A 13,728-nucleotide genomic window follows, 5' to 3' on the forward strand; every position below is an offset into this window, starting at 1 on the left:
CAAGGAATCCTCTTTGAGTGACCCTAGTTTCTTGCAGTGCAGCAATGTCTACATCGAGCCTTGTAAGTTCTATTTTGATCACAGCTGCCTTGCGTATGTGTCAGGTAAGGCCAGGACACTTGGTCCTTATGTTCCAGCTTGCAATGCAAAAGGCTACTTTCTTCTTTGTTGAGCTTGTCTTGCCTCGTGCATAGATTAGCAACCAGCCTGTTGAGAGATGATTTTCTGAGTTCCAAGCATCCATTGAAGCAAGCAGGCTATGGCGGGACAGCACATAACTGAGTGGGGGCTGCTTAGCTTAAGGTGAACAGTAGCTAACCAATGAGACGTGATGATCCCTCCCACCGTCAGAAGTAACCCCAGGCGCTTGTGCTCGACATCAATCAAGCAAGAGCTTATAACCGGTAAATGTTTCTTCCCATGCTGTGCCAATGTTTACTATGAAGCTGGAGTGTCCTCTCCAGGTCACTGGCCTGGGCAAACAGTTTGGAGACCCTGAGTTGCCCAATCATCAGGACACCCCTCTCAGCATTGCTGGTATTATACAAAGGAAAGGATGAAACCAGTACTGTTTGGTACCAGCTCTGTTGCAGGAGTTGCTGGAAACTTGCCTGATTGATGACAGATTACCACCTACAGAACTCCACTCCAGATTTTCTATCAGGGTTTACTGCCTTAGATTTCTTCTCTCCCAAGACACCAACAAGGTAGTGGGTCTATTTACCCAGAGCTGGGGAACTGGTTGGAGGGCACCAGCACATAACCACATGCTGATGGGCTTGTGTGCCACTTGTCTGAGGGCCAGGCCTGCTCTGAACCCCCTGTAATTTAGCCTGGGTCTGTGAGGTACCCAGCTTATGTATGTCACCACAGAGAGGCACTACATGGGGTTCCTGATGAAGAGGCAATGTTCTGGCAAAAGAGGCTTAAGCATTTGGCTCTCTTTTCACAATAGTTATACTGTTAGCCAGCAGTTAGTGCTGTGAGCAACAGGTGACAAGCAGATCGATCACTACAAACCACCCACTACACTAACATGCTTGACAAATTGCACCAACCAGAGATTTACTTTTTAAGCATTAAATGTTAACGTTTAAATAAATAGGAAGATAGCATTGACCAGCTGAACACTTCATGATATATGAGACCAAAATGTAATAATAAAATTGTAATAATAAAATTAGGAAAAACCAACAAACCCTTTCATTCCTATGTGATTTGTGCTGAATTATAAGGCATCAAATTTTCATGGTTTACTTCTAATTGTTTGCCATAACTTCAGTGGAGCTGAACCTTGGAGAAACAACTTAAATAGGGATTTTATGGGGCTTACATGCACTAAGAATTTTCACTATGTAATCAATGATTACTGGTAAGGTTTAGTGGAGAAAATAGTTCAGTGTTAATTCTTGCTGCCATGTATGTTGTGGCTGTGACTCTAAGGTAGCATGCTGTGGTCTGTGACTACTGACAGCTCTAATGGTTTCCTCCCTCCTAGTCACACTGTTATGCTGTGACAGTGTGTGAATGTGAGGCACCTGGTCAAAGATCAACAGCTTGGGCGCATGCTGATAGATGGGTGGCAAGAGGGCAAGTGGATGGGATAATAAGCATGGTACTGTTCATCATTCATCCACCCACTAATTCTTGCCAGCTAACTATATGACGGTATAATGTCTATACCAGGTGGTGGTGGCAAGACAATGCCATCTCCATGGCTGTTTCTTGAGAATCCAATCCTTGCTTTCAATGGTTCAATGAAGTACACCTGAATTAGGCAGCAACAATTCTCCCATGATTGGCCATGTTCTTCAGGGTCAGCTAACAGTTAGACAATGTTTACAGCTTTGACACTCACCTGACAAGGCAATGACATCTCCTCTGTGTCACAGGGGGCTGCATCTTCCAGTCGGTGAGCGGGGGTGGGGCCTGCTCACCGACGTGTTAAATGACATCGGGCGAGCCCTGCATCATTTACATTTTCAGGTCGGCAGACGCGCAGCCATGTTGGTTGCATGCCTGCTGACCTATCAACGGCCACTTAAGACCATTGATAAAGTAATTAAGGTTGGCGGGCAGGCCCGGAGCCCAGACAAGCTCCTGAAAAAACATGAAACCTCATCCACGGTCAGGATGAGGTTTCATGAGGGTATTAAAATTTATATGAAATCTCTAAATAAAAGAAATTGACATGTCCCCAGCTCATGTGACAGTGGCACATGAGGGGACATATCAGTAATTTTTTTTCTAATCATTAATTAATGTTTCAAACCTGAGCCGATCTCCAAGGCAGCTCTTTGCCTCAGGGAGATCTGTGCGCTCTTCATGTACATGTGCAAAAGAGTGCACTCCCGGCTCAAGGAATCCCAGCCCCCTGCCCGCACAGGGAATGCATAGCACTTCCTGGCAGACATCACCTTAATTGGCCCGTCCACATAAAATGGCGGCGTGCCCCCAATTGGGGGCGCCGATCGGGAACCCACCCGCTCGCGCCCGGTCCTGCACAACCCCACCACCCCCCCACCCCCCGACAGGGGGAAGATCCTGCCCAGGGGCTTCAGCATTGATGACCTACATCTCAAATGGATCTTTCTGAAGTCCTGCTTTTAATATATCCTGAGTTGCCCAAACCACACCAGCCCTGCCTCTGGCCCCTCACTACTGCGGTAGCCCACCCCGACTCTTATTCTAGCCTGCCCTCTCGCACAGAAAATCAGAAGTTCAGGCAGCCATTGTTAAAATTCGGGTCCACGGACCTGGGAGTTCTCCAGTCTCTGTGCACCCAACCTAGGAGTGAATTTTAGGGCTCTGGAGTACTTTGTTTTGATCTCCTTTATTAAGGAGGGATATATTTGCATTGGAGGCAGTTCAGAGAAGGTTCACTTGGTTGATTCCTGGGTTGAGGGGTTTGTCTTCTGAGGAAGGCTTAAGCAGATTGGGCCTATACTCAATGAAGCTTAGGAGAACGGGAGGTGATCTTATTGAAGCATACAAGATTCTGAGGCAGTTTGATAGGCTAGATGCTGAGAGGATGTTTCCACTCATGGAATAATCTAGCTCCAGGGGGCACAATTGCAAAATAAGGTGTTTCCCATTTAAGATGAAGATGAGGAGTAATTTCTTCTCTCAGATGATCATGGATCTTCAGGATTCCTGACCTCAGAGGCAGTGAAGGCTGCATAATTGAATAAAATCCAGGCTGAAATTGACCTGTTCTTGAACCAAAGGGGTGTCAAAGGTTATGGGAAACAAGCAGGAAAGTGAATTTGAGGCCAACATTAAGATCAGCCTTGATCTTACTGAATGGTGGGGCAGGCATGAGGGGCTGTTTTGGCTACTCCTACTCCTATTTCTTATGTTCTTAGATAAGGCCATAAAAAAGCAAATTAAATCATTGGCTTTGTATCTAGAGGCACACAGTTCAAAAGGAAAAAGGTAATGTTAAACTTATACAAGGTTCTAGAAAGGTTGCAATTTGTTTATTAAGTTAAGATTTAGACTTTGTTTAAGAAACAGTGGGCCAGGATTTGTTGTCCATATGGTGGCAAGTCTAATAGTGCTTACCGTATTTATGCATAAGTTAAAGCAATTTCTGTTGTGGAGGAGATGCACAGTTAAATGTAAATATCCAGAACTTGCTGTCTGAGCTGCTTCATGAAAATGGCATCTCACCTTATGTTTCCCTATTTTTTTGCCCATTATTGCCAATAAAACAAGCCATCAAAATCTAAATATTGTCATTACAAGCTTAAGTACACTTTCAATGTTATGATAAGCATTAATGTCTTGCAAGCAACCTCTCTGGTACTGAAAATTTATGATTATAAGTGTGAAGTTTCATTACTTCAAAGCTTGAAACTTCAGTGGGATTTTACAAGTGACAGATTTTATTTTATTTTACTTTTCCATTCTTTCTTTTTTCCTCTCTCAATTCACTCTTTCTTTCCCTCTATTTATCTGTGTTCCTTACTTGATATTGAATTCTCCTCTTTGATTCACCCTCCTTCTCGGTCTCTCCTGTCTTTATTTCCCAATCCTTAAATCTCTGGTTAAGCAGGTATCCCATTGGTTGCTCTGTGCACTCAGACCTCAGATGCCCTGTTTCATTCGCAATCAGTTCAAACTTTCAGTAATTTTGTGGGGAAAATATTTTTGAGCTGAATGGTGCAGGCACAGGTTTAACTAACACCATGCTACAGAAAACTCTTCCTGATTAATACTAGAATAGGAATGGTACAGTATATTTGCAATAAAATGTTAGTAATGATATGGGTTACAGTAATGAAGTTAAGATAACGTTCATTAGAGCTGAGGTAATTTAGAGTGCTGTTATAGAGGTACAGTATTCAAAATTATGAAGGTTTATGATCAGGCAAAAATTGGTCTGCAACATTGTATTAAGATGGTATAAATTTAAGGTAATCTAAAAAAGAATTAAATGGAACATGAGAAGCAAACATCTGGAATTCTGGAGGGGTTCTCTGGCGATTGATCAATGGAATCCGCAGGGAAACAATGTAAACAGCCTGGAAAGTTATTTTGTGCCATGTCTCCCAAAGTAAGGAAGGAGATCAGAAAAATCTCATGGAAGCCCAACCATCTTCAGCTGCTTCATCATTGACCTTCCTTCCATCATAAGATCAGAAGTGGGGATTTTCGCTGATAATTGCACAATGCTAAGCACCATTTGAGACTCCTCAGATACTGAAGCAGCCCATGTCCAAATACAGCAAGACCTGGACAATATCCAGGCTTGGGTTGACAAGTGGCAGGTAACATTTGCTGCACACAAGTGCCAGGCAATAACCATCTCCAACAAGAGAGAATCCAACCATTGCCCGTTGATGTTCAATGGCATTACCATCACTGAAACCCCCACTATCCTGGGGATTACCATTGACCAGAAACTGAACTGGACCAGCCATATAAATACTGTGACTACAAGAACAGGACAGAGGCTAGGAATTCTGCAACAGGTAACTTACCTTCTGACTTCCCAGAGCCTGTCCACCATTTACAAGGCACAAGTCAGGAGTGTGATCGAATACTCCCCACTTGCCTGGATGAGTACAGCTCCCACAACATTCAAGAAGGTTGACACCATCCAAGACAAAGCAGCCCATGTTGACTGGCATCACATCCACAAACATACACTCCCTCCACCACCTTCGCACAGTAGCAGCAGTGTGTACCATCTGCAAGATGCACTGCAGGAATCCAACATGGGTCCTTCGACAGCACCTTTCAAACCCATGACCACTACCATCTAGAAGGACAAGGGAAGCAGATAGATGGGAACAGCACCACCTGGAAGTTCCCCTCCAAGCCACACACCATCCTGAATTGGAAGCATATCACCAAACCTTCACTGTCGCTGGGTCAAAATCCTGGAACTCCCTTCCTAACAGCACTGTGAGTGTACTTACACCACATGGAATACAGCAGTTCAAGAAGGTAGCTCACCACCACCTTCTCAAGAGAAACGAGGGATGGGCAATAAATCTGGTCCAGCCAGCGAAGCCCACATCCCATGAATGAATAAAAAAAAGTTCAGTCATTGTTTTTTCCCACCTAGAAGTTTGCCACAAACTGCTGGTGAAGCATTCTTTTGGCAGGATGTTGGATGATATTATGTTGTGGAATTTTTCATCTTTTTCTAGCTGAGAGAATTTGAAACTGTTTTATGTTTAACAATTGTGTTTTTAACACAATGTGAATGCTCCTCAAAGGTTCACTTTTTGTCCAAGCACCAGCATTAAATATAAACTATGGGGTGCAGAACTGACCCAGAAGTCTTCAGTAATGAGAGAGAAAGTGCTTAATGTATCAATGAGCTAACTACACTTTTGTCATCTATAATGAGAAAGAACATTTGACCTAATAGGCCATCATATGGTCAACAATATGGCTATCCTCTTAGGAAGCAATTAATTCAGTGTCATCTTACAGGAGTATTGCTTCTAATTTTGGGACTATTATCAGCTGCAGCATAAGACTTCCTCAAAAAGAGATAGCATTATAATTGTAAACCCAAACAGAAGTACAGCCATTATTGTCTTACAACATTTCAACACTAGCAATGTTGGAAATTAGCTGAAGAAATTGGCAATAATCTGCCTCCCAGGCAGTAATGCCACTTGCATTAAAACCATATCTGTGAGTGTCGAGTGTCAAAGCACAATAACTTGGTATTTCATGCACTGTTTAGAAGAGAGTCTATAGCAGAGGAAATTGTCAATGTGGGAATTCCCTGCCCTGACTTTGCATTGTGCTTAATTGGAAGCTGTTTTTGAGGAATGTTGTGATATGATGTGCATGTGCCTTTAAGGATGTGTACTTAAAGCTACTGTTCATCACTATCACCTTCACAGGGTATGATGTATTAGTCCCATGACTCATGGTCAGTTGGCAAGCAGGAGGGTAGAGATCAGATATATTATACTTAGCTTCCTAGTAAATGTATCTATATGCATACTTATCTTCAATAAAAAAGTCACATTATTGTTTCACCAATTATTGTGTAAGATTGGCACATATATGTCAAACAGGAAAATAATGTAACAAGGAGCATCTTAACTTGCAAGCTCATTTTACAACCCGCGAATTAAGTGAAACTCCATTCTAGCAAAATTATTCTAGCTAATAGAATTCAAAAATTGAATACCTGCAAATGGCTTTGGGGCAGACAGCTCCCAAAAGAGCTGTTCATTGTGCATATCTATTCATGCCCATTTGCTGCGATGTATTGCTCTTTCTATCTCTTAATCCTCTCTTCTACACTTTAAGTTCCCCTGATTCAAACAGCGATTGTGTTTTAGTAAAAAATGCAAGTTAACTATTAGTTTAAAATGGCCTCTATTTATTAGTTCAAACTCCATTCTCCAACTTTACTCTTACCCTACCCCCTGAACTCTGGTTAGGATCTGGACAAGAACTTGAGCCTGGATTTTCTCTCAAGCTTGGTGCCATGTACCCAAGACATGAAAAAGATCATTAACTGTTAAATCAAACCGGAAAGTGGACTTTACTGAATCAAAATATGGCTGCTACATGTCACATAATTCACAAATTGGCTACAGTTCCTTGAAATTTCCAACAAGACGAAAGCTCAATGCTCATCCTGGCAGAATCTCACATCTCTCATTATGAGGACACATTACAATCAACAAAACCAGGGACCAGCAAATGATCTGTCTCCCCCAGCCTGGCCCTATAACAAAGGGGAAGCCATCGAAACTCGTTATACTTGCACAGGCACTAAAAGCCACCATTTATCTTCTGAGGTGAATAATGGATTTTGACCAGAGGCATAGAAACTGCTTGTTAGTCTAAAGTGACTCATCAATGGGCAACATCACATGACCTAAACTTCTGGCCTGTGGAAAACTTTAATATTACATTTCCAGACAAATCAGTTCACTGTTTAAACTCCACTTTAAAAATTGACCTCACAAACAGAGGGTTAGGGGAAATACATTACAGACTATTTCAAAAATTGAAACACCTCTGCTAATGGACAGATGCAGAGGAAAATAAAAGGGTTCAGTTTTACCTCCCTCCCTTGTCCACAACATTGGCATCAAATTCCTGCATTTCGCTGAACATTAAGACAAGGGGCAGAATTTAGTGCCCTGATGGAGGCACGTTTGAAGGTGAGTAGGTGGGACATGTGATTGGGCAGTATAATATTCATGGTATTGTTATATTAACACAGAATATTTACTGAACATAGAGAAGCATGTAACGCATAAACATTATTGAGACCAATCTTACTCTGCTGGCTGCATCTTAATGAGGTGACATGAAGGAAGGATCTAACCATGTGATGTTGTATCACTTCCTGTGATGATGTACACAGTATCTGATTAAGATATTACACACTTCGAATCATGCCCTTATACTACAGGCAGAAGTGTGCAGGGTGGAGATCCAGCCGCCTTCCTCCCTCCCTCCTGATTAAATCCACGCAGGAAAGCTTGAAGGTATCCTTTTCGCCTGGAGGCCAATTGAAGCTGTTAAATGGCTACTTAAGGGCCTCATCCTGCTGCCACTAGTACCAGTGGTAAATGTGGGACCCTTCATATTGGTTTACCTGTAGCTTACTGGGTTGTTGGGAATAAGCTCGTTCAAAGGCACTGTGTGTCTGATTAAAGGATCCAACATCAGAAGGGTGGGGGGAGGCTGGATGTCAACCATCACCCTTGCTGTTCAGCCTCTACCACACTTGAATAAAGCCCCACTCCCTTGGAACCCCATCCTCCCCCACTTACCTCATTCTGAAGGATTCTTCAATGATTCTCTGGGTTTGCCCCAGTGCAATACCAGCAGTGGCCACCAGTCCTGATGGTGCTGCCAGTAATAGAGAGTTGCCAGCCCCTGATTGGCTGGCAATTCTCAGGGCGAGATTTCTGCCCTACTGGGCCCTTAATTCAATGGGAGGCCCAAAGCTGCCCAAGTAAGTGCCTGATTACCTCGGAATAGCATTGGGCTTCCCATGGAAAGGTGACACAGGGCTCCCATCAGCTCTCCCATCTCACCGACACTAAATTACATGTTGGCTTTTTGCACTGGACTACATTGGAATAACCAGAAGTCTCTGCTTCTGCCTCTCCATCTTATACCCATCTTTGATCTTTGAGCTGTGGAAATAATCTGGAAAAATCTAGATCTAGGTTTTCTCTCAACTTAGTTTCAAAATTCTGGACTTCTCTCATTATCAAGAAGACCCTTCCACTCTGGACTACAAAGACTATATTGCAAAACCCAACTTCTGTCTCTGACCAGCTGCTCTGTTGTAATATCTAAAGGAATTTTGATCAGTTTACAGGCCTTCTCCCACCACTGCTGTGATTGAGAAATTTCAGCCTCCTGCTGAGCCTGTGATTGGTCCATGGTTAAACTGTTGATCAGCTTCTGTCTGTTTCTGACCAGAAAATCACTCGACTGGGCTGAAACTACTGCTGCCTCTGTATGTTATGTATCTTCCAATTTCACCATTATCTTTTTGATCCTAGAACTGACTCTATACAATTCCTACATCCTCATTCTCAATGAAATACTAACATCAGTCCGTCCTCTGATTCTCTACCCTCACACAGTTTCAGGCCTTCACTCACTACACCTGTCTCCAAACTCAAACAACAGTTGTTGATGCTCCATGCTGACTCCACCCTGCCAACATCATTGTTGTCTCACCAGGGCTCTGGACTTCTTATTAACTCCTTTCGAATTCCTATTTCTCATTTACTATCGGGATTTTACATATCCTCATTTTCATGTAACTTGAGCTTTACTGGAGTCCATTCACTCACACATTTTTGGTTGCTGCTCTGGACCTGAGCCTATCATTCTATTTCCATGTTTGAACTTTGTTTCACTTCTTTTATCTTTAACCCCTCCTAGAATCCTCTTTTCTATCATAATAAGAACAAAAAAAACATAAAAACATAGCAACAGGGCTTGGCAATTTTTCCTCTTGAGCTTCCTCCGCCATTCAATAAGCTCATGGCTGATCTCATGTTATGGCACAGCCAATGGTAGATGCTGAGCTGCTCAAATCCCAAAGGGAAACTTGAAATAATTGCGACAACTGTTTTGCCAGTGATGCCCACATCCCATGAAAGAAACAAAAAAGAGGTCCTTCCGCTTATTTTTCCCCTCTTAGGTACCCTGCTCTCCAAATTCCCTCCCACATGCTTCAATATTCCTCAAAACCCCTGCTCTTCTATTGCCATCCCAGGTTTCATTCCCTCTCAGTTAAGCCTACAGGTCTTTCGTGACACCCTCCAAGGGGTTCATTGTGACATTCAACACTGGCTTATTTTGGGCAGCAATCCCAGTTGCCCAGTCCAACTCTGTTATCTACCTTTCCGCCAGTGCACCCACTGGAAACTAACCTGGTCAATCTTCTTCTTGTCCAACTGCCCTCCCCCACCCCAGCCACCCCCACATCAGCTCTCACCACTCCTTTGGACATCTTCCTCTAGATTGTCCATTCATTTATGAACAAGGCCCTTGCAATCCATGAATTTATTGTGGATGATTGCATTGACATGGAAACCTGGCTGAATGGTGATGATTCCTTTCTCCTTGATGGAGTCTCCCCACATTTGTACCTGGCTATATCTTCCACCACTTATCCTGTTAAGACCATCATGTGATGTGGTGCTTATGACAAGCTTCCCACCTTTTTTCTCCCCCTCCCTCTCATTAAAAATCATCATTTTATATCACCCTCCCAAGAACAATATTTAATTTATCACCAAGGTTCCTTCACTGCTTTCCTCCCTCAGTCCTTACATTAAATGGATATTTATCCTCAGTGTTTTCAACCTCCATGTTAACTCACCATGCTCACTCTCCTCTGATGTCACTGCCTTCTTACCTTCCCTAAAATGTCTCCATCCACGTAAACTCCCCAACCCACATTCACAGCCACCTCCTTGACTTTGCCATCTCATGTGGATTTGGAAGTGCCATCATATCAATCATGGATAAGGCTATCTCTGCTCACTTCCTGATATCACTTCTCCCTCCCCCTTCCACACCCCAACTCTATCTCTTTCTGTATCCATCCCTGGAAAAATCTATCTCCTAAATTATTACAATTGCACTTTCAAAAACTCAGCCTTTGGCTCTCCATTCACTGCTGCTTTTCTGCAGTTACTGATTTGCTCAACTGTACCCTCAGCCCCACTTTTGATCTCCGAATCCCAAATCAAACCACTAGCCCCTTTCATCCTGGCCATTCCTCCTGCTTCCCTCCTTTGTTTGTTCATTTGTGGACTCAATTGGAAAACAAGTAAGAAAGATTTAAGGAGCCGCTTTCTAAATTTTGAGAGATTGTAGGCTGCATAATCAAAATGGATCCTGTGACAGGGGTTTGCAAAGATTTGGGTTTATCCTCTTCAAGGATCCTGAAAGTGCAGACAAGATATTGAATGAGGAATACAAGCATGGTGAGGGAGTTATTGATTCCCAGAAAGCGTAGGCTATGAAGGGCAAGGAGCAAATCAAGAAGATCATTGTTGGTAGTTTGGACCCTGATTGTACAGAAGAAAAGGTGAGAGAATATTTTGGAACTTTTGGAGAGATCCAATCCATTGAACTCCCCATGGACATGAGGACTAACAAAAGGAGAGGGTTCTGTTTCACTATATTCAAAGAGGATAATCCAGTGAAGACAATAGTGGAAAAGAAGTTCCTTAATGTTGCAACAAGCAAGAGTGAAATCAAATTGGCCCAACCTAAGGAAGTGTACCAGCAGCAGCAGTGGGGAGGCCGAGGTGGGATTCATCGGAAGAGGAAGAGGACAATGCCAGACCTGGAATCAAAGCTACAACAGTAACTATTGGAACCCAAGTTATGGAAATTATAACTATGGCTATAACCAGAGTTATGAACTTCACTCCTGGCCCCCAAGTTAGCTGATATTTTCAATGATGTTCCCCTCTTCAGGTGCTGCCCCTTTCTCCTTTAAATCTGCCACCATTGTCCTCTCCTCAAAAAACAAACCCTTGAAGCTATTGTCCTTAAAAATTACTGTCATTTGTCTAACATCCCTTTCCTCTCCAAAGTCTGTGAATGTATTGTCGCCTCCCAAATCCATCACAATCTTGCCCAGAATTTCATGTTTGATTCCCTCCGATCACATTTTTGTTCTTGTCACAGTACTGGAGTTTAGAAGTGTGAGGAGTGACTTGACTGAATTATTAAGATCCTGAATGGTATTGACAAGATGGATGTGGAAAAGATGTTTCTTCTTGTGGGTGAGTCTAGAACTAGGGGGCACTGTTTTAAAATTAGTGTTTTAAAATTTTAGGACAGAGACGAGGAGAATTTTTTTTTTTAATTGTTGTGCGACTTTGGAACTCTGCCCCAGAAGGCAGAGGAAGCAAGGTCACTGAATATTTTTAAGGCAGTGGTAGATAGATTCTTGTTAGGCAAGAGAATCAAATATTATCGGGGTTAGATGGGAATGTGGAACTCAAAACACAAACAGATCAGCCATGATCTTAGTGAATGGCGGAGCAGGCTCGAGGGGCCGAAAGGCTTACTTCTGCTCCTATTTCGTATGTTCTTATGTTCATATCCTAAGAGACTTTGACAAATGTAAACTATCACACCTCATCCTTCTTGATCTGTCTGCAGCCTTTGACATGATTGACCACATCTTCCTCCTCCAAAGCCTCTTCAATGCAGCTGGGTGGGATTTATATCACCTGGATTTATCCTCATCTATCTAACTGCTGTCAGTGAATCACTCGCAATGGATTCCCTTCTTACTGCCATATTGTTACCCCTGGTGGCTCACTCCTATTTCTCATCTGAAAGCACAGTGTAAGTTTTCACATGTATGCTGATGACACCCACCTCTGCCTCACCACCACCTCTCTCAACTCCTTCACTGTTGCTAAATTATCAGACTCAGGACCCAGGAGAGTGGGGCGGGGGGGTGGGGCGGGGGGGGGGTGCAGAAATGCCAATCACTGGGGCTCGGGGGCATTTAGGCTCAGTGTTGTGAAAGGAGTCCAGGCTGAGCAACAGAAAAGACCGGCTTTAAAAAACAATGTCAGCCTGATAGTTCCAATTTCATTTTTTGTCAGTTTTTCAGGTCAGTTTCACTGACAGTAGCTGTGAATAGCAACTGCTGCTGCTTCCCACCTTTGGGCAGCTTCGTGGTTGCCATTTTTTTGAAAAGCCCACCAGAAAACCACAGTGTTGCCTGAAGGCCAGCAGCAGCAGTTCCTATTCACAGCTACTGTCAGGACAGTGCTTTCAGTTGAATATCTGCATGAAAAATGGTTAGTCCCTGTAATCATTTTACAGCTATTTGGATGCTGTGTGTGTTGGAGGGGGAAGTGGGATGGGGGGGAGGGTTGGGGAGGATGCTGGGTTGGGGGGGTTTTGAATATGGGGGAGTGGTGGAGTGGGGTGAGAGGGATTGGTTGAAGGAGTGGGAGGGCAGGCTGGTGGTGGGTGGGGTAAGGGTGGTAAAGTGGGGTGGTGGAGTGGGGGGTGTGGAGGATTGGGTTGAGAGGTGGGGTGAGAGGTTGGGGTGAGGGATTGGGATGGGTGTGTTGCTGGGGGTGATAGGTTAGTGGAGGGCCGGGGTGCTGGAAGGATCACTTTTAAGGTTTCGTACCAGAAAATTAAACACTTCTCAACATTCTTTTTGGAATTTAAAGCTGCATATAAATAGTCTAAAGTTTTACTATGCCCTGAAATAGACCCAGTTCTGATGACATGCTGTAATGATGTATCAGAGGCTTGAGAATCTTGGGCTTCATCAAAATAATTATAAGAAAATTAAAACTGGGTGTGATGAACTTTTGCCCATTTTATTACTCATGAAAACTCTGGGAATAAAATCCCTATTTGTCACTCGGAGATTGCATAAAGAAAGATTTTACAAATTTCTACACCATCTTAGGTTCACCCCAGATAGGTTATAAATTAATAGTGTACAACACAATTTGTATGACAGTTTCTGGGGGAAGGGGAAACAATCCAGCTCTTGAGTTAAGTCTGTACTGAATCTATGTACCTTGTATCATTCTTCTCTGAAAAATTCAGATCAACAATTTAATCTATCCTGAACTACTGATAGATGTCTGATGGACAGATCCGCAGGATAATATCATTAGCATAAATGGGGCTGATGCCATTTATGGTATATTGTGGGTTCGCGCCAGAGAAGTCAGAATGGTAAGGTTGTAATAGCTTCAG

At 43.1% G+C, this 13,728-nt stretch overlaps 1 pseudogene; it reads left to right on the forward strand.

The window, feature by feature from the left end:
- Positions 1 to 331: 331 nt before the first annotated feature.
- Positions 332 to 11,426, forward strand: LOC121283928 (annotated as a pseudogene).
- Positions 11,427 to 13,728: the final 2,302 nt, after the last annotated feature.

Source organism: Carcharodon carcharias, chromosome 11, assembly GCF_017639515.1.
Source record: "Carcharodon carcharias isolate sCarCar2 chromosome 11, sCarCar2.pri, whole genome shotgun sequence".
Lineage (NCBI taxonomy): Eukaryota > Metazoa > Chordata > Chondrichthyes > Lamniformes > Lamnidae > Carcharodon > Carcharodon carcharias.